Genomic DNA, 20,149 nt, shown 5'->3' with positions numbered 1-20,149 from the left:
TTGCGCTTTTTATCCAACTCTGGTATGACAAGAGAGCTGTGCTTATTCTTCTCCAAAGCAAAAGCAGCATGACCCCGACGTGATTTGAACACGCAACCTTCTGATCTGGAGTCAGACGCGCTACCGTTGCGCCACGAGGTCTCACTGTGCAGGTGGGAGTGGTCGTCAACGGAGTTGCCAACAAAGGTATGTTATTTCCCCCAACCGACATAAAATTAGATAGATTCTGACATATTAAATATTCAGCCTAAAGAGGAAAGAAAATAAGTACTTTTCTTTTCAGCACAATACCACTGTAATTGAAGGCAAAGCCAAACAGAAAGGCACCAGCTAGCCAGTTTCTGTGTTTGCGGCAATGTGAAGCCATACCGGTTTAATTACATTACAATGGAACATGCAAATGCTGGGGTGAATCGTGCATGGTGTGGAATTCTCCACGTGACTTACTCTTTGCTAGCTTTATATTTAGGACAATTTGTGGCTTCTTTCAAGTGAGAAGAAAGATGTTAAATTCTCTTCCTAAAGAAGGTGTTTTATGGCATTCAGTAGATGTATTTGAGGATGGCCTCGATGTTCTTGTGGCAAAGCTGGAAACTATGCCACTATAGTATCTAAAGTGGGTATTGTGACACAGCTTGTTGATCCAAGGAGAAATCGGAAATGCAAATATGGAGTTCTAAAGGAATCCTGCTTCCCAATTTGGGGCACAATTGAAAATGACTTCAGGTCTTTCATTTTTTTTCCTTTCTCCTTCATTTGGAACAACAAGGGGAAGAAGGGTGGGTGAATGGTTGAACCTGAGTCTTCTTTTCATCCTGAATTACTTTTGTAACTTTCTGTGATACTGTTCCATGTTTAAAGATCAAAGGAGTATGAAACAAGTGCATTTCCAAGCCTACGTAAGTTGCACCTTGTGGCAAATAAGGAAGCGGTATTCAAACGGCGTGATGCGTTTATGGAAGAAAAAAGGAGCTTGATGGCAGCGGTGGGATTCGAACCCACGCCCCCGAAGAGACTGGAGCCTTAATCCAGCGCCTTAGACCGCTCGGCCACGCTACCTGCGCATGTTTCCGGCGGCTGTGTACTCACAACACGCACGCCATTTGGCAGCGTTCTGATCATTTCATTTTCTTTCTTGTCAAAAGGTTGCAAGTCCCGACAATATCTTTCCACACTCATGTGGCACTGCTGGCGGCATAGGTCATTTAGAGCGCCTTCACCTCTAAAGGACGGCAAAAATACAAGAAAACTAGATCAATTCTAAAATATTACACATCCCCCTCTATTTATTCTCACACAGAACAAATATTATCCTAATATATATAAATATATATATATATATATATATATATATATATATCAAAAGAGTTTGAAGCGCAAGTTCCTCGTGTTACATTCAGGTGAAAGCTGCTAGCGTGTCAAATGACCACCAACAGGTGCAAACACAAGATAACAATTCACCACCAGCATAGGGAAAGTGCTGTGCCCAGTATTCAGCATTCAAATGCTGCCTCTAGGAAATCAATTCATGAACCTGTTTTGACTGGGAGTAAAGCAAAAAAAAAAAGGAGGAACCCTTAAAATGACACGCTAAATTAACAAGAGGACTCTATTTTTGGGTCCCGACCCCCAGGTTAAAAACCACAGAATTCATTTGAAACATTCAGGAATCCTGCAGCATGTCAATTTTACATACTGTAGATCAGCAGGACTTTTCCAGTTTTGGCCATCAACATAATGAAATAATCCAAGTACGGGATATATAGATAATATATGCTAAGCATGCTAAAAATGGGGCGTGTGCCTTGCGCTTTTTATCCAACTCTGGTATGACAAGAGATCTGTGCTTATTCTTCTCCAAAGCAAAAGCAGCATGACCCCGACGTGATTTGAACACGCAACCTTCTGATCTGGATTCAGACGCGCTACCGTTGCGCCACGAGGTCTCACTGTGCAGGTGGGAGTGGTCGTCAACAGAGTAGCCAACAAAGGTAGGTTATTTCCCCCAACCGACATAAAATTAGATAGATTCTGACATATTAAATATTCAGCCTAAAGAGGAAAGAAAATAAGTACTTTTCTTTTCAGCACAATACCACTGTAATTGAAGGCAAAGCCAAACAGAAAGGCACCAGCTAGCCAGTTTCTGTGTTTGTGGCCATGTGAAGCCATACCGGTTTAATTACATTACAATGGAACATGCAAATGCTGGGGTGAATCGTGCATGGTGTGGAATTCTCCACGTGACTTACTCTTTGCTAGCTTTATATTTAGGACAATTTGTGGCCTCTTTCAAGTGAGAAGAAATATGTTAAATTCTCTTCCTAAAGAAGGTGTTTTATGGCATTCAGTAGATGTATTTGAGGATGGCCTCGATGTTCTTGTGGCAAAGCTGGAAACTATGCCACTATAGTATCTAAAGTGGGTATTGTGACACAGCTTGTTGATCCAAGGGGAAATCGGAAATGCAAATATGGAGTTCTAAAGGAATCCTGCTTCTCAATTTGGGGCACAATTGAAAATGACTTCAGGTCTTTCATTTTTTTTCCTTTCTCCTTCATTTGGAACAACAAGGGGAAGAAGGGTGGGTGAATGGTTGAACCTGAGTCTTCTTTTCATCCTGAATTACTTTTGTAACTTTCTGTGATACTGTTCCATGTTTAAATATCAAAGGAGTATGAAACAAGTGCATTTCCAAGCCTACGTAAGTTGCACCTTGTGGCAAATAAGGAAGCGGTATTCAAACGGCGTGATGCGTTTATGGAAGAAAAAAAGAGCTTGATGGCAGCGGTGGGATTCGAACCCACGCCCCCGAAGAGACTGGAGCCTTAATCCAGCGCCTTAGACCGCTCGGCCACGCTACCTGCGCTTGTTTCCGGCGGCTGTGTACTCACAACACGCACGCCATTTGGCAGCGTTCTGATCATTTCATTTTCTTTCTTGTCAAAAGGTTGCAAGTCCCGACAATATCTTTCCACACTCATGTGGCACTGCTGGCGGCATAGGTCATTTAGAGCGCCTTCACCTCTAAAGGACGGCAAAAATACAAGAAAACTAGATCAATTCTAAAATATTACACATCCCCCTCTATTTATTCTCACACAGAACAAATATTATCCTAATATATATAAATATATATATATATATATATATATATATATATATATCAAAAGAGTTTGAAGCGCAAGTTCCTCGTGTTACATTCAGGTGAAAGCTGCTAGCGTGTCAAATGACCACCAACAGGTGCAAACACAAGATAACAATTCATCACCAGCATAGGGAAAGTGCTGTGCCCAGTATTCAGCATTCAAATGCTGCCTCTAGGAAATCAATTCATGAACCTGTTTTGACTGGGAGTAAAGCAAAAAAAAAAGGAGGAACCCTTAAAATGACACGCTAAATTAACAAAAGGACTCTATTTTTGGGTCCCGACCCCCAGGTTAAAAACCACAGAATGTATTTGAAACAATCAGGAATCCTGCAGCATGTCAATTTTACCTACTGTAGATCAGCAGGACTTTTCCAGTTTTGGCCATCAACATAATGAAATAATCCAAGTACGGGATATATAGATAATATATGCTAAGCATGCTAAGAATGGGGCGTGTGCCTTGCGCTTTTTATCCAACTCTGGTATGACAAGAGATCTGTGCTTATTCTTCTCCAAAGCAAAAGCAGCATGACCCCGACGTGATTTGAACACGCAAACTTCTGATCTGGAGTCAGACACGCTACCGTTGCGCCACGAGGTCTCACTGTGCAGGTGGGTGTGGTCGTCAACAGAGTAGCCAACAAAGGTAGGTTATTTCCCCCAACCGACATAAAATTAGATAGATTCTGACATATTAAATATTCAGCCTAAAGAGGAAAGAAAATAAGTACTTTTCTTTTCAGCACAATACCACTGTAATTGAAGGCAAAGCCAAACAGAAAGGCACCAGCTAGCCAGTTTCTGTGTTTGCGGCAATGTGAAGCCATACCGGTTTAATTACATTACAATGGAACATGCAAATGCTGGGGTGAATCGTGCATGGTGTGGAATTCTCCACGTGACTTACTCTTTGCTAGCTTTATATTTAGGACAATTTGTGGCCTCTTTCAAGTGAGAAGAAAGATGTTAAATTCTCTTCCTAAAGAAGGTGTTTTATGGCATTCAGTAGATGTATTTGAGGATGGCCTCGATGTTCTTGTGGCAAAGCTGGAAACTATGCCACTATAGTATCTAAAGTGGGTATTGTGACACAGCTTGTTGATCCAAGGAGAAATCGGAAATGCAAATATGGAGTTCTAAAGGAATCCTGCTTCCCAATTTGGGGCACAATTGAAAATGACTTCAGGTCTTTCATTTTTTTTCCTTTCTCCTTCATTTGGAACAACAAGGGGAAGAAGGGTGGGTGAATGATTGAACCTGAGTCTTCTTTTCATCCTGAATTACTTTTGTAACTTTCTGTGATACTGTTCCATGTTTAAAGATCAAAGAAGTATGAAACATGTGCATTTCCAAGCCTACGTAAGTTGCACCTTGTGGGAAATAAGGAAGCGGTATTCAAACGGCGTGATGCGTTTATGGAAGAAAAAAGGAGCTTGATGGCAGCGGTGGGATTCGAACCCACGCCCCCGAAGAGACTGGAGCCTTAATCCAGCGCCTTAGACCGCTCGGCCACGCTACCTGCGCATGTTTCCGGCGGCTGTGTACTCACAACACGCACGCCATTTGGCAGCGTTCTGATCATTTCATTTTCTTTCTTGTCAAAAGGTTGCAAGTCCCGACAATATCTTTCCACACTCATGTGGCACTGCTGGCGGCATAGGTCATTTAGAGCGCCTTCACCTCTAAAGGACGGCAAAAATACAAGAAAACTAGATCAATTCTAAAATATTACACATCCCCCTCTATTTATTCTCACACAGAACAAATATTATCCTAATATATATAAATATATATATATATATATATATATATATATATATCAAAAGAGTTTGAAGCGCAAGTTCCTCGTGTTACATTCAGGTGAAAGCTGCTAGCGTGTCAAATGACCACCAACAGGTGCAAACACAAGATAACAATTCACCACCAGCATAGGGAAAGTGCTGTGCCCAGTATTCAGCATTCAAATGCTGCCTCTAGGAAATCAATTCATGAACCTGTTTTGACTGGGAGTAAAGCAAAAAAAAAAGGAGGAACCCTTAAAATGACACGCTAAATTAACAAGAGGACTCTATTTTTGGGTCCCGACCCCCAGGTTAAAAACCACAGAATTCATTTGAAACATTCAGGAATCCTGCAGCATGTCAATTTTACCTACTGTAGATCAGCAGGACTTTTCCAGTTTTGGCCATCAACATAATGAAATAATCCAAGTACGGGATATATAGATAATATATGCTAAGCATGCTAAGAATGGGGCGTGTGCCTTGCGCTTTTTATCCAACTCTGGTATGACAAGAGATCTGTGCTTATTCTTCTCCAAAGCAAAAGCAGCATGACCCCGACGTGATTTGAACACGCAACCTTCTGATCTGGAGTCAGACGCGCTACCGTTGCGACACGAGGCCTCACTGTGCCGGTGGGAGTGATCGTCAACAGAGTAGCCAACAAAGGTAGGTTATTTCCCCCAACCGACATAAAATTAGATAGATTCTGACATATTAAATATTCAGCCTAAAGAGGAAAAAAAATAAGTACTTTTCTTTTCAGCACAATACCACTGTAATTGAAGGCAAAGCCAAACAGAAAGGCACCAGCTAGCCAGTTTCTGTGTTTGCGGCAATGTGAAGCCATACCGGTTTAATTACATTACAATGGAACATGCAAATGCTGGGGTGAATCGTGCATGGTGTGGAATTCTCCACGTGACTTACTCTTTGCTAGCTTTATATTTAGGACAATTTGTGGCCTCTTTCAAGTGAGAAGAAAGATGTTAAATTCTCTTCCTAAAGAAGGTGTTTTATGGCATTCAGTAGATGTATTTGAGGATGGCCTCGATGTTCTTGTGGCAAAGCTGGAAACTATGCCACTATAGTATCTAAAGTGGGTATTGTGACACAGCTTGTTGATCCAAGGAGAAATCGGAAATGCAAATATGGAGTTCTAAAGGAATCCTGCTTCCCAATTTGGGGCACAATTGAAAATGACTTCAGGTCTTTCATTTTTTTTCCTTTCTCCTTCATTTGGAACAACAAGGGGAAGAAGGGTGGGTGAATGGTTGAACCTGAGTCTTCTTTTCATCCTGAATTACTTTTGTAACTTTCTGTGATACTGTTCCATGTTTAAAGATCAAAGGAGTATGAAACATGTGCATTTCCAAGCCTACGTAAGTTGCACCTTGTGGCAAATAAGGAAGCGGTATTCAAACGGCGTGATGCGTTTATGGAAGAAAAAAGGAGCTTGATGGCAGCGGTGGGATTCGAACCCACGCCCCCGAAGAGACTGGAGCCTTAATCCAGCGCCTTAGACCGCTCGGCCACGCTACCTGCGCATGTTTCCGGCGGCTGTGTACTCACAACACGCACGCCATTTGGCAGCGTTCTGATCATTTCATTTTCTTTCTTGTCAAAAGGTTGCAAGTCCCGACAATATCTTTCCACACTCATGTGGCACTGCTGGCGGCATAGGTCATTTAGAGCGCCTTCACCTCTAAAGGACGGCAAAAATACAAGAAAACTAGATCAATTCTAAAATATTACACATCCCCCTCTATTTATTCTCACACAGAACAAATATTATCCTAATATATATAAATATATATATATATATATATATATATATATATATATATATCAAAAGAGTTTGAAGCGCAAGTTCCTCGTGTTACATTCAGGTGAAAGCTGCTAGCGTGTCAAATGACCAACAACAGGTGCAAACACAAGATAACAATTCACCACCAGCATAGGGAAAGTGCTGTGCCCAGTATTCAGCATTCAAATGCTGCCTCTAGGAAATCAATTCATGAACCTGTTTTGACTGGGAGTAAAGCAAAAAAAAAAGGAGGAACCCTTAAAATGACACGCTAAATTAACAAGAGGACTCTATTTTTGGGTCCCGACCCCCAGGTTAAAAACCACAGAATTCATTTGAAACATTCAGGAATCCTGCAGCATGTCAATTTTACCTACTGTAGATCAGCAGGACTTTTCCAGTTTTGGCCATCAACATAATGAAATAATCCAAGTACGGGATATATAGATAATATATGCTAAGCATGCTAAGAATGGGGCGTGTGCCTTGCGCTTTTTATCCAACTCTGGTATGACAAGAGATCTGTGCTTATTCTTCTCCAAAGCAAAAGCAGCATGACCCCGACGTGATTTGAACACGCAACCTTCTGATCTGGAGTCAGACGCGCTACCGTTGCGACACGAGGCCTCACTGTGCCGGTGGGAGTGATCGTCAACAGAGTAGCCAACAAAGGTAGGTTATTTCCCCCAACCGACATAAAATTAGATAGATTCTGACATATTAAATATTCAGCCTAAAGAGGAAAAAAAATAAGTACTTTTCTTTTCAGCACAATACCACTGTAATTGAAGGCAAAGCCAAACAGAAAGGCACCAGCTAGCCAGTTTCTGTGTTTGCGGCAATGTGAAGCCATACCGGTTTAATTACATTACAATGGAACATGCAAATGCTGGGGTGAATCGTGCATGGTGTGGAATTCTCCACGTGACTTACTCTTTGCTAGCTTTATATTTAGGACAATTTGTGGCCTCTTTCAAGTGAGAAGAAAGATGTTAAATTCTCTTCCTAAAGAAGGTGTTTTATGGCATTCAGTAGATGTATTTGAGGATGGCCTCGATGTTCTTGTGGCAAAGCTGGAAACTATGCCACTATAGTATCTAAAGTGGGTATTGTGACACAGCTTGTTGATCCAAGGAGAAATCGGAAATGCAAATATGGAGTTCTAAAGGAATCCTGCTTCCCAATTTGGGGCACAATTGAAAATGACTTCAGGTCTTTCATTTTTTTTCCTTTCTCCTTCATTTGGAACAACAAGGGGAAGAAGGGTGGGTGAATGGTTGAACTTGAGTCTTCTTTTCATCCTGAATTACTTTTGTAACTTTCTGTGATACTGTTCCATGTTTAAAGATCAAAGGAGTATAAAACGTGCATTTCCAAGCCTTCGTAAGTTGCACCTTGTGGCAAATAAGGAAGCGGTATTCAAACGGCGTGATGCGTTTATGGAAGAAAAAAGGAGCTTGATGGCAGCGGTGGGATTCGAACCCACGCCCCCGAAGAGACTGGAGCCTTAATCCAGCGCCTTAGACCGCTCGGCCACGCTACCTGCGCATGTTTCCGGCGGCTGTGTACTCACAACACGCACGCCATTTGGCAGCGTTCTGATCATTTCATTTTCTTTCTTGTCAAAAGGTTGCAAGTCCCGACAATATCTTTCCACACTCATGTGGCACTGCTGGCGGCATAGGTCATTTAGAGCGCCTTCACCTCTAAAGGACGGCAAAAATACAAGAAAACTAGATCAATTCTAAAATATTACACATCCCCCTCTATTTATTCTCACACAGAACAAATATTATCCTAATATATATAAATATATATATATATATATATATATATCAAAAGAGTTTGAAGCGCAAGTTCCTCGTGTTACATTCAGGTGAAAGCTGCTAGCGTGTCAAATGACCACCAACAGGTGCAAACACAAGATAACAATTCACCACCAGCATAGGGAAAGTGCTGTGCCCAGTATTCAGCATTCAAATGCTGCCTCTAGGAAATCAATTCATGAACCTGTTTTGACTGGGAGTAAAGCAAAAAAAAAAGGAGGAACCCTTAAAATGACACGCTAAATTAACAAGAGGACTCTATTTTTGGGTCCCGACCCCCAGGTTAAAAACCACAGAATTCATTTGAAACATTCAGGAATCCTGCAGCATGTCAATTTTACCTACTGTAGATCAGCAGGACTTTTCCAGTTTTGGCCATCAACATAATGAAATAATCCAAGTACGGGATATATAGATAATATATGCTAAGCATGCTAAGAATGGGGCGTGTGCCTTGCGCTTTTTATCCAACTCTGGTATGACAAGAGATCTGTGCTTATTCTTCTCCAAAGCAAAAGCAGCATAACCCCGACATGATTTGAACACGCAACCTTCTGATCTGGAGTCAGACGCGCTACCGTTGCGACACGAGGCCTCACTGTGCCGGTGGGAGTGATCGTCAACAGAGTAGCCAACAAAGGTAGGTTATTTCCCCCAACCGACATAAAATTAGATAGATTCTGACATATTAAATATTCAGCCTAAAGAGGAAAAAAAATAAGTACTTTTCTTTTCAGCACAATACCACTGTAATTGAAGGCAAAGCCAAACAGAAAGGCACCAGCTAGCCAGTTTCTGTGTTTGCGGCAATGTGAAGCCATACCGGTTTAATTACATTACAATGGAACATGCAAATGCTGGGGTGAATCGTGCATGGTGTGGAATTCTCCACGTGACTTACTCTTTGCTAGCTTTATATTTAGGACAATTTGTGGCCTCTTTCAAGTGAGAAGAAAGAAGGTGTTTTATGGCATTCAGTAGATGTATTTGAGGATGGCCTCGATGTTCTTGTGGCAAAGCTGGAAACTATGCCACTATAGTATCTAAAGTGGGTATTGTGACACAGCTTGTTGATCCAAGGAGAAATCGGAAATGCAAATATGGAGTTCTAAAGGAATCCTGCTTCCCAATTTGGGGCACAATTGAAAATGACTTCAGGTCTTTCATTTTTTTCATTTCATTTCCTTTCTCCTTCATTTGGAACAACAAGGGGAAGAAAGGTGAGTGAATGGTTGAACCTGAGTCTTCTTTTCATCCTGAATTACTTTTGTAACTTTCTGTGATACTGTTCCATGTTTAAAGATCAAAGGAGTATGAAACAAGTGCATTTCCAAGCCTACGTAAGTTGCACCTTGTGGCAAATAAGGAAGCGGTATTCAAACGGCATGATGCGTTTATGGAAGAAAAAACGAGCTTGATGGCAGCGGTGGGATTCGAACCCACGCCCCCGAAGAGACTGGAGCCTTAATCCAGCACCTTAGACCGCTCGGCCACGCTACCTGCGCATGTTTCCGGCGGCTGTGTACTCGCAACACGCACGCCATTTGGCAGCGTTCTGATCATTTCATTTTCTTTCTTGTCATAAGGTTGCAAGTCCCGACAATATCTTTCCACACTCATGTGGCACTGCTGGCGGCATAGGTCATTTAGAGCGCCTTCACCTCTAAAGGACGGCAAAAATACAAGAAAACTAGATCAATTCTAAAATATTACACATCCCCCTCTATTTATTCTCACACAGAACAAATATTATCCTAATATATATATATATATATATATATATATATATATCAAAAGAGTTTGAAGCGCAAGTTCCTTGTGTTACATTCAGGTGAAAGCTGCTAGCGTGTCAAATGACCAACAACAGGTGCAAACACAAGATAACAATTCACCACCAGCATAGGGAAAGTGCTGTGCCCAGTATTCAGCATTCAAATGCTGCCTCTAGGAAATAAATTCATGAACCTGTTTTGACTGGGAGTAAAGCAAAAAAAAAAGGAGGAACCCTTAAAATGACACGCTAAATTAACAAGAGGACTCTATTTTTGGGTCCCGACCCCCAGGTTAAATACCACAGAATTCATTTGAAACATTCAGGAATCCTGCAGCATGTCAATTTTACCTACTGTAGATCAGCAGGACTTTTCCAGTTTTGGCCATCAACATAATGAAATAATCCAAGTACGGGATTTATAGATAATATATGCTAAGCATGCTAAGAATGGGGCGTGTGCCTTGCGCTTTTTATCCAACTCTGGTATGACAAGAGATCTGTGCTTATTCTTCTCCAAAGCAAAAGCAGCATGACCCCGACGTGATTTGAACACGCAACCTTCTGATCTGGAGTCAGACGCGCTACCGTTGCACCACAAGGTCTCACTGTGCAGGTGGGAGTGGTAGTCAACGGAGTTGCCAACAAAGGTAGGTTATTTCCCCCAACCGACATAAAATTAGATAGATTCTGACATATTAAATATTCAGCCTAAAGAGGAAAGAAAATAAGTACTTTTCTTTTCAGCACAATACCACTGTAATTGAAGGCAAAGCCAAACAGAAAGGCACCAGCTAGCCAGTTTCTGTGTTTGCGGCAATGTGAAGCCATACCGGTTTAATTACATTACAATGGAACATGCAAATGCTGGGGTGAATCGTGCATGGTGTGGAATTCTCCACGTGACTTACTCTTTGCTAGCTTTATATTTAGGACAATTTGTGGCCTCTTTCAAGTGAGAAGAAAGATGTTAAATTCTCTTCCTAAAGAAGGTGTTTTATGGCATTCAGTAGATGTATTTGAGGATGGCCTCGATGTTCTTGTGGCAAAGCTGGAAACTATGCCACTATAGTATCTAAAGTGGGTATTGTGACACAGCTTGTTGATCCAAGGAGAAATCGGAAATGCAAATATGGAGTTCTAAAGGAATCCTGATTCCCAATTTGGGGCACAATTGAAAATGACTTCAGGTCTTTCATTTTTTTTCCTTTCTCCTTCATTTGGAACAACAAGGGGAAGAAGGGTGGGTGAATGGTTGAACCTGAGTCTTCTTTTCATCCTGAATTACTTTTGTAACTTTCTGTGAAACTGTTCCATGTTTAAATATCAAAGGAGTATGAAACAAGTGCATTTCCAAGCCTACGTAAGTTGCACCTTGTGGCAAATAAGGAAGCGGTATTCAAACGGCGTGATGCGTTTATGAAAGAAAAAAGGAGCTTGATGGCAGCGGTGGGATTCGAACCCACGCCCCCAAAGAGACTGGAGCCTTAATCCAGCACCTTAGACCGCTCGGCCACGCTACCTGCGCATGTTTCCGGCGGCTGTGTACTCACAACACGCACGCCATTTGGCAGCGTTCTGATCATTTCATTTTCTTTCTTGTCAAAAGGTTGCAAGTCCCGACAATATCTTTCCACACTCATGTGGCACTGCTGGCGGCATAGGTCATTTAGAGCGCCTTCACCTCTACAGGACGGCAAAAATACAAGAAAACTAGATCAATTCTAAAATATTACACATCCCCCTCTATTTATTCTCACACAGAACAAATATTATCCTAATATATAAAAATATATATATATATATATATATATATATCAAAAGAGTTTGAAGCGCAAGTTCCTCGTGTTACATTCAGGTGAAAGCTGCTAGCGTGTCAAATGACCACCAACAGATGCAAACACAAGATAACAATTCACCACCAGCATAGGGAAAGTGCTGTGCCCAGTATTCAGCATTCAAATGCTGCCTCTAGGAAATCAATTCATGAACCTGTTTTGACTGGGAGTAAAGCAAAAAAAAAAAGGAGGAACCCTTAAAATGACACGCTAAATTAACAAGAGGACTCTATTTTTGGGTCCCGACCCCCAGGTTAAAAACCACAGAATTCATTTGAAACAGTCAGGAATCCTGCAGAATGTCAATTTTACCTACTGTGATCAGCAGGACTTTTCCAGTTTTGGCCATCAACATAATGAAATAATCCAAGTACGGGATATATAGATAATATATGCTAAGCATGCTAAGAATGGGGCGTGTGCCTTGCGCTTTTTATCCAACTCTGGTATGACAAGAGTGCTGTGCTTATTCTTCTCCAAAGCAAAAGGAGCATGACCCCGACGTGATTTGAACACGCAACCTTCTGATCTGGAGTCAGACGCGCTACCGTTGCGCCACGAGGTCTCACTGTGCAGGTGGGAGTGGTCGTCAATGGAGTTGCCAACAAAGGTAGGTTATTTCCCCCAACCGACATAAAATTAGATAGATTCTGACATATTAAATATTCAGCCTAAAGAGGAAAGAAAATAAGTACTTTTCTTTTCAGCACAATACCACTGTAATTGAAGGCAAAGCCAAACAGAAAGGCACCAGCTAGCCAGTTTCTGTGTTTGCGGCAATGTGAAGCCATACCGGTTTAATTACATTACAATGGAACATGCAAATGCTGGGGTGAATCGTGCATGGTGTGGAATTCTCCACATGACTTACTCTTTGCTAGCTTTATATTTAGGACAATTTGTGGCCTCTTTCAAGTGAGAAGAAAGATGTTAAATTCTCTTCCTAAAGAAGGTGTTTTATGGCATTCAGTAGATGTATTTGAGGATGGCCTCGATGTTCTTGTGGCAAAGCTGGAAACTATGCCACTATAGTATCTAAAGTGGGTATTGTGACACAGCTTGTTGATCCAAGGAGAAATCGGAAATGCAAATATGGAGTTCTAAAGGAATCCTGCTTCCCAATTTGGGGCACAATTGAAAATGACTTCAGGTCTTTCATTTTTTTTCCTTTCTCCTTCATTTGGAACAACAAGGGGAAGAAGGGTGAGTGAATGGTTGAACCTGAGTCTTCTTTTCATCCTGAATTACTTTTGTAACTTTCTGTGATACTGTTCCATGTTTAAAGATCAAAGGAGTATGAAACAAGTGCATTTCCAAGCCTACGTAAGTTGCACCTTGTGGCAAATAAGGAAGCGGTATTCAAACGGCGTGATGCGTTTATGAAAGAAAAAAGGAGCTTGATGGCAGCGGTGGGATTCGAACCCACGCCCCCAAAGAGACTGGAGCCTTAATCCAGCACCTTAGACCGCTCGGCCACGCTACCTGCGCATGTTTCCGGCGGCTGTGTACTCACAACACGCACGCCATTTGGCAGCGTTCTGATCATTTCATTTTCTTTCTTGTCAAAAGGTTGCAAGTCCCGACAATATCTTTCCACACACATGTGGCACTGCTGGCGGCATAGGTCATTTAGAGCGCCTTCACCTCTAAAGGACGGCAAAAATACAAGAAAACTAGATCAATTCTAAAATATTACACATCCCCCTCTATTTATTCTCACACAGAACAAATATTATCATAATATATATAAATATATATATATATATATATATATATCAAAAGAGTTTGAAGCGCAAGTTCCTTGTGTTACATTCAGGTGAAAGCTGCTAGCGTGTCAAATGACCAACAACAGGTGCAAACACAAGATAACAATTCACCACCAGCATAGGGAAAGTGCTGTGCCCAGTATTCAGCATTCAAATGCTGCCTCTAGGAAATCAATTCATGAACCTGTTTTGACTGGGAGTAAAGCAAAAAAAAAAGGAGGAACCCTTAAAATGACACGCTAAATTAACAAGAGGACTCTATTTTTGGGTCCCGACCCCCAGGTTAAAAACCACAGAATTCATTTGAAACATTCAGGAATCCTGCAGCATGTCAATTTTACCTACTGTAGATCAGCAGGAGTTTTCCAGTTTTGGCCATCAACATAATGAAATAATCCAAGTACGGGATATATAGATAATATATGCTAAGCATGCTAAGAATGGGGCGTGTGCCTTGCGCTTTTTATCCAACTCTGGTATGACAAGAGATCTGTGCTTATTCTTCTCCAAAGCAAAAACAGCATGACCCCGACGTGATTTGAACACGCAACCTTCTGATCTGGAGTCAGACGCGCTACCGTTGCACCACGAGGTCTCACTGTGCAGGTGGGAGTGGTCGTCAACAGAGTAGCCAACAAAGGTAGGTTATTTCCCCCAACCGACATAAAATTAGATAGATTCTGACATATTAAATATTCAGCCTAAAGAGGAAAGAAAATAAGTACTTTTCTTTTCAGCACAATACCACTGTAATTGAAGGCAAAGCCAAACAGAAAGGCACCAGCTAGCCAGTTTCTGTGTTTGCGGCAATGTGAAGCCATACCGGTTTAATTACATTACAATGGAACATGCAAATGCTGGGGTGAATCGTGCATGGTGTGGAATTCTCCACGTGACTTACTCTTTGCTAGCTTTATATTTAGGACAATTTGTGGCCTCTTTCAAGTGAGAAGAAAGATGTTAAATTCTCTTCCTAAAGAAGGTGTTTTATGGCATTCAGTAGATGTATTTGAGGATGGCCTCGATGTTCTTGTGGCAAAGCTGGAAACTATGCCACTATAGTATCTAAAGTGGGTATTGTGACACAGCTTGTTGATCCAAGGAGAAATCGGAAATGCAAATATGGAGTTCTAAAGGAATCCTGCTTCCCAATTTGGGGCACAATTGAAAATGACTTCAGGTCTTTCATTTTTTTCATTTCATTTCCTTTCTCCTTCATTTGGAACAACAAGGGGAAGAAGGGTGAGTGAATGGTTGAACCTGAGTCTTCTTTTCATCCTGAATTACTTTTGTAACTTTCTGTGATACTGTTCCATGTTTAAAGATCAAAGGAGTATGAAACAAGTGCATTTCCAAGCCTACGTAAGTTGCACCTTGTGGCAAATAAGGAAGCGGTATTCAAACGGCATGATGCGTTTATGGAAGAAAAAACGAGCTTGATGGCAGCGGTGGGATTCGAACCCACGCCCCCGAAGAGACTGGAGCCTTAATCCAGCACCTTAGACCGCTCGGCCACGCTACCTGCGCATGTTTCCGGCGGCTGTGTACTCGCAACACGCACGCCATTTGGCAGCGTTCTGATCATTTCATTTTCTTTCTTGTCAAAAGGTTGCAAGTCCCGACAATATCTTTCCACACTCATGTGGCACTGCTGGCGGCATAGGTCATTTAGAGCGCCTTCACCTCTAAAGGACGGCAAAAATACAAGAAAACTAGATCAATTCTAAAATATTACACATCCCCCTCTATTTATTCTCACACAGAACAAATATTATCCTAATATATATATATATATATATATATATATATATCAAAAGAGTTTGAAGCGCAAGTTCCTCGTGTTACATTCAGGTGAAAGCTGCTAGCGTGTCAAATGACCACCAACAGGTGCAAACACAAGATAACAATTCACCACCAGCATAGGGAAAGTGCTGTGCCCAGTATTCAGCATTCAAATGCTGCCTCTAGGAAATCAATTCATGAACCTGTTTTGACTGGGAGTAAAGCAAAAAAAAAAGGAGGAACCCTTAAAATGACACGCTAAATTAACAAGAGGACTCTATTTTTGGGTCCCGACCCCCAGGTTAAAAACCACAGAATTCATTTGAAACATTCAGGAATCCTGCAGCATGTCAATTTTACCTACTGTAGATCAGCAGGACTTTTCCAGTTTTGGCCATCAACATAATGAAATAATCCAAGTACGGGATATATAGATAATATATGCTAAGCATGCTAAGAATGGGGCGTGTGCCTTGCGCTTTTTATCCAACTCTGGTATGACAAGAGATCTGTGCTTATTCTTCTCCAAAGCAAAAGCAGCATGACCCCGACGTGATTTGAACACGCAACCTTCTGATCTGGAGTCAGACGCGCCACCGTTGCGCCACGAGGTCTCACTGTGCAGGTGGGAGTGGTCGTCAACAGAGTAGCCAACAAAGGTAGGTTATTTCCCCCAACCGACATAAAATTAGATAGATTCTGTCATATTAAATATTCAGCCTAAAGAGGAAAGAAAATAAGTACTTTTCTTTTCAGCACAATACCACTGTAATTGAAGGCAAAGCCAAACAGAAAGGCACCAGCTAGCCAGTTTCTGTGTTTGCGGCAGTGTGAAGCCATACCGGTTTAATTACATTACAATGGAACATGCAAATGCTGGGGTGAATCGTGCATGGTGTGGAATTCTCCACGTGACTTACTCTTTGCTAGCTTTATATTTAGGACAATTTGTGGCCTCTTTCAAGTGAGAAGAAAGATGTTAAATTCTCTTCCTAAAGAAGGTGTTTTATGGCATTCAGTAGATGTATTTGAGGATGGCCTCGATGTTCTTGTGGCAAAGCTGGAAACTATGCCACTATAGTATCTAAAGTGGGTATTGTGACACAGCTTGTTGATCCAAGGAGAAATCGGAAATGCAAATATGGAGTTCTAAAGGAATCCTGCTTCCCAATTTGGGGCACAATTGAAAATGACTTCAGGTCTTTCATTTTTTTTCCTTTCTCCTTCATTTGGAACAACAAGGGGAAGAAAGGTGGGTGAATGGTTGAACCTGAGTCTTCTTTTCATCCTGAATTACTTTTGTAACTTTCTGTGATACTGTTCCATGTTTAAAGATCAAAAGAGTATGAAACAAGTGCATTTCCAAGCCTACGTAAGTTGCACCTTGTGGCAAATAAGGAAGCGGTATTCAAACGGCGTGATGCGTTTATGGAAGAAAAAAGGAGCTTGATGGCAGCGGTGGGATTCGAACCCACGCCCCCAAAGAGACTGGAGCCTTAATCCAGCACCTTAGACCGCTCGGCCACGCTACCTGCGCATGTTTCCGGCGGCTGTGTACTCACAACACGCACGCCATTTGGCAGCGTTCTGATCATTTCATTTTCTTTCTTGTCAAAAGGTTGCAAGTCCCGACAATATCTTTCCACACTCATGTGGCACTGCTGGCGGCATAGGTCATTTAGAGCGCCTTCACCTCTAAAGGACGGCAAAAATACAAGAAAACTAGATCAATTCTAAAATATTACACATCCCCCTCTATTTATTCTCACACAGAACAAATATTATCCTAATATATATAAATATATATATATATATATATATATATATATATATCAAAAGAGTTTGAAGCGCAAGTTCCTCGTGTTACATTCAGGTGAAAGCTGCTAGCGTGTCAAATGACCACCAACAGGTGCAAACACAAGATAACAATTCACCACCAGCATAGGGAAAGTGCTGTGCCCAGTATTCAGCATTCAAATGCTGCCTCTAGGAAATCAATTCATGAACCTGTTTTGACTGGGAGTAAAGCAAAAAAAAAAGGAGGAACCCTTAAAATGACACGCTAAATTAACAAGAGGACTCTATTTTTGGGTCCCGACCCCCAGGTTAAAAACCACAGAATTCATTTGAAACATTCAGGAATCCTGCAGCATGTCAATTTTACCTACTGTAGATCAGCAGGAGTTTTCCAGTTTTGGCCATCAACATAATGAAATAATCCAAGTACGGGATATATAGATAATATATGCTAAGCATGCTAAGAATGGGGCGTGTGCCTTGCGCTTTTTATCCAACTCTGGTATGACAAGAGATCTGTGCTTATTCTTCTCCAAAGCAAAAGCAGCATGACCCCGACGTGATTTGAACACGCAACCTTCTGATCTGGAGTCAGACGCGCCACCGTTGCGCCACGAGGTCTCACTGTGCAGGTGGGAGTGGTCGTCAACAGAGTAGCCAACAAAGGTAGGTTATTTCCCCCAACCGACATAAAATTAGATAGATTCTGTCATATTAAATATTCAGCCTAAAGAGGAAAGAAAATAAGTACTTTTCTTTTCAGCACAATACCACTGTAATTGAAGGCAAAGCCAAACAGAAAGGCACCAGCTAGCCAGTTTCTGTGTTTGCGGCAGTGTGAAGCCATACCGGTTTAATTACATTACAATGGAACATGCAAATGCTGGGGTGAATCGTGCATGGTGTGGAATTCTCCACGTGACTTACTCTTTGCTAGCTTTATATTTAGGACAATTTGTGGCCTCTTTCAAGTGAGAAGAAAGATGTTAAATTCTCTTCCTAAAGAAGGTGTTTTATGGCATTCAGTAGATGTATTTGAGGATGGCCTCGATGTTCTTGTGGCAAAGCTGGAAACTATGCCACTATAGTATCTAAAGTGGGTATTGTGACACAGCTTGTTGATCCAAGGAGAAATCGGAAATGCAAATATGGAGTTCTAAAGGAATCCTGCTTCCCAATTTGGGGCACAATTGAAAATGACTTCAGGTCTTTCATTTTTTTTCCTTTCTCCTTCATTTGGAACAACAAGGGGAAGAAAGGTGGGTGAATGGTTGAACCTGAGTCTTCTTTTCATCCTGAATTACTTTTGTAACTTTCTGTGATACTGTTCCATGTTTAAAGATCAAAAGAGTATGAAACAAGTGCATTTCCAAGCCTACGTAAGTTGCACCTTGTGGCAAATAAGGAAGCGGTATTCAAACGGCGTGATGCGTTTATGGAAGAAAAAAGGAGCTTGATGGCAGCGGTGGGATTCGAACCCACGCCCCCAAAGAGACTGGAGCCTTAATCCAGCACCTTAGACCGCTCGGCCACGCTACCTGCGCATGTTTCCGGCGGCTGTGTACTCACAACACGCACGCCATTTGGCAGCGTTCTGATCATTTCATTTTCTTTCTTGTCAAAAGGTTGCAAGTCCCGACAATATCTTTCCACACTCATGTGGCACTGCTGGCGGCATAGGTCATTTAGAGCGCCTTCACCTCTAAAGGACGGCAAAAATACAAGAAAACTAGATCAATTCTAAAATATTACACATCCCCCTCTATTTATTCTCACACAGAACAAATATTATCCTAATATATATAAATATATATATATATATATATATATATATATCAAAAGAGTTTGAAGCGCAAGTTCCTTGTGTTACATTCAGGTGAAAGCTGCTAGCGTGTCAAATGACCAACAACAGGTGCAAACACAAGATAACAATTCACCACCAGCATAGGGAAAGTGCTGTGCCCAGTATTCAGCATTCAAATGCTGCCTCTAGGAAATCAATTCATGAACCTGTTTTGACTGGGAGTAAAGCAAAAAAAAAAGGAGGAACCCTTAAAATGACACGCTAAATTAACAAGAGGACTCTATTTTTGGGTCCCGACCCCCAGGTTAAAAACCACAGAATTCATTTGAAACATTCAGGAATCCTGCAGCATGTCAATTTTACCTACTGTAGATCAGCAGGAGTTTTCCAGTTTTGGCCATCAACATAATGAAATAATCCAAGTACGGGATATATAGATAATATATGCTAAGCATGCTAAGAATGGGGCGTGTGCCTTGCGCTTTTTATCCAACTCTGGTATGACAAGAGATCTGTGCTTATTCTTCTCCAAAGCAAAAACAGCATGACCCCGACGTGATTTGAACACGCAACCTTCTGATCTGGAGTCAGACGCGCTACCGTTGCACCACGAGGTCTCACTGTGCAGGTGGGAGTGGTCGTCAACAGAGTAGCCAACAAAGGTAGGTTATTTCCCCCAACCGACATAAAATTAGATAGATTCTGACATATTAAATATTCAGCCTAAAGAGGAAAGAAAATAAGTACTTTTCTTTTCAGCACAATACCACTGTAATTGAAGGCAAAGCCAAACAGAAAGGCACCAGCTAGCCAGTTTCTGTGTTTG

At 41.5% G+C, this 20,149-nt stretch overlaps 16 non-coding genes across 16 annotated transcripts; all 16 read right to left on the bottom strand.

The window, feature by feature from the left end:
- Positions 1–69: 69 nt before the first annotated feature.
- TRNAW-CCA (transfer RNA tryptophan (anticodon CCA)) lies at positions 70–141 on the bottom strand. Its single transcript has one exon. It is a non-coding gene; the product is annotated as a tRNA-Trp (tRNA).
- An 836-nt stretch (positions 142–977) lies between these two features.
- Positions 978–1,059, bottom strand: TRNAL-AAG (transfer RNA leucine (anticodon AAG)). Its single transcript has one exon. It is a non-coding gene; the product is annotated as a tRNA-Leu (tRNA).
- A 1,723-nt stretch (positions 1,060–2,782) lies between these two features.
- TRNAL-AAG (transfer RNA leucine (anticodon AAG)) lies at positions 2,783–2,864 on the bottom strand. Its single transcript has one exon. It is a non-coding gene; the product is annotated as a tRNA-Leu (tRNA).
- A 1,724-nt stretch (positions 2,865–4,588) lies between these two features.
- On the bottom strand, positions 4,589–4,670 carry TRNAL-AAG (transfer RNA leucine (anticodon AAG)). Its single transcript has one exon. It is a non-coding gene; the product is annotated as a tRNA-Leu (tRNA).
- A 1,722-nt stretch (positions 4,671–6,392) lies between these two features.
- TRNAL-AAG (transfer RNA leucine (anticodon AAG)) lies at positions 6,393–6,474 on the bottom strand. The gene has a single exon. It is a non-coding gene; the product is annotated as a tRNA-Leu (tRNA).
- Positions 6,475–8,200: 1,726 nt separating this feature from the next.
- Positions 8,201–8,282, bottom strand: TRNAL-AAG (transfer RNA leucine (anticodon AAG)). The gene has a single exon. It is a non-coding gene; the product is annotated as a tRNA-Leu (tRNA).
- A 1,701-nt stretch (positions 8,283–9,983) lies between these two features.
- On the bottom strand, positions 9,984–10,065 carry TRNAL-AAG (transfer RNA leucine (anticodon AAG)). The gene has a single exon. It is a non-coding gene; the product is annotated as a tRNA-Leu (tRNA).
- Positions 10,066–10,869: 804 nt separating this feature from the next.
- TRNAW-CCA (transfer RNA tryptophan (anticodon CCA)) lies at positions 10,870–10,941 on the bottom strand. Its single transcript has one exon. It is a non-coding gene; the product is annotated as a tRNA-Trp (tRNA).
- An 836-nt stretch (positions 10,942–11,777) lies between these two features.
- TRNAL-AAG (transfer RNA leucine (anticodon AAG)) lies at positions 11,778–11,859 on the bottom strand. The gene has a single exon. It is a non-coding gene; the product is annotated as a tRNA-Leu (tRNA).
- Positions 11,860–12,667: 808 nt separating this feature from the next.
- On the bottom strand, positions 12,668–12,739 carry TRNAW-CCA (transfer RNA tryptophan (anticodon CCA)). Its single transcript has one exon. It is a non-coding gene; the product is annotated as a tRNA-Trp (tRNA).
- Positions 12,740–13,575: 836 nt separating this feature from the next.
- TRNAL-AAG (transfer RNA leucine (anticodon AAG)) lies at positions 13,576–13,657 on the bottom strand. Its single transcript has one exon. It is a non-coding gene; the product is annotated as a tRNA-Leu (tRNA).
- Positions 13,658–14,463: 806 nt separating this feature from the next.
- Positions 14,464–14,535, bottom strand: TRNAW-CCA (transfer RNA tryptophan (anticodon CCA)). The gene has a single exon. It is a non-coding gene; the product is annotated as a tRNA-Trp (tRNA).
- An 845-nt stretch (positions 14,536–15,380) lies between these two features.
- On the bottom strand, positions 15,381–15,462 carry TRNAL-AAG (transfer RNA leucine (anticodon AAG)). The gene has a single exon. It is a non-coding gene; the product is annotated as a tRNA-Leu (tRNA).
- Positions 15,463–17,172: 1,710 nt separating this feature from the next.
- On the bottom strand, positions 17,173–17,254 carry TRNAL-AAG (transfer RNA leucine (anticodon AAG)). The gene has a single exon. It is a non-coding gene; the product is annotated as a tRNA-Leu (tRNA).
- A 1,722-nt stretch (positions 17,255–18,976) lies between these two features.
- TRNAL-AAG (transfer RNA leucine (anticodon AAG)) lies at positions 18,977–19,058 on the bottom strand. Its single transcript has one exon. It is a non-coding gene; the product is annotated as a tRNA-Leu (tRNA).
- Positions 19,059–19,868: 810 nt separating this feature from the next.
- On the bottom strand, positions 19,869–19,940 carry TRNAW-CCA (transfer RNA tryptophan (anticodon CCA)). The gene has a single exon. It is a non-coding gene; the product is annotated as a tRNA-Trp (tRNA).
- Positions 19,941–20,149: the final 209 nt, after the last annotated feature.

Source organism: Pelobates fuscus, chromosome 3 (assembly GCF_036172605.1).
Source record: "Pelobates fuscus isolate aPelFus1 chromosome 3, aPelFus1.pri, whole genome shotgun sequence".
Taxonomy (NCBI): Eukaryota; Metazoa; Chordata; class Amphibia; order Anura; family Pelobatidae; genus Pelobates; species Pelobates fuscus.
The sequence above is the reverse complement of the archived record's forward strand: the minus strand, read 5'-3'. Positions and strand labels throughout refer to the sequence as shown.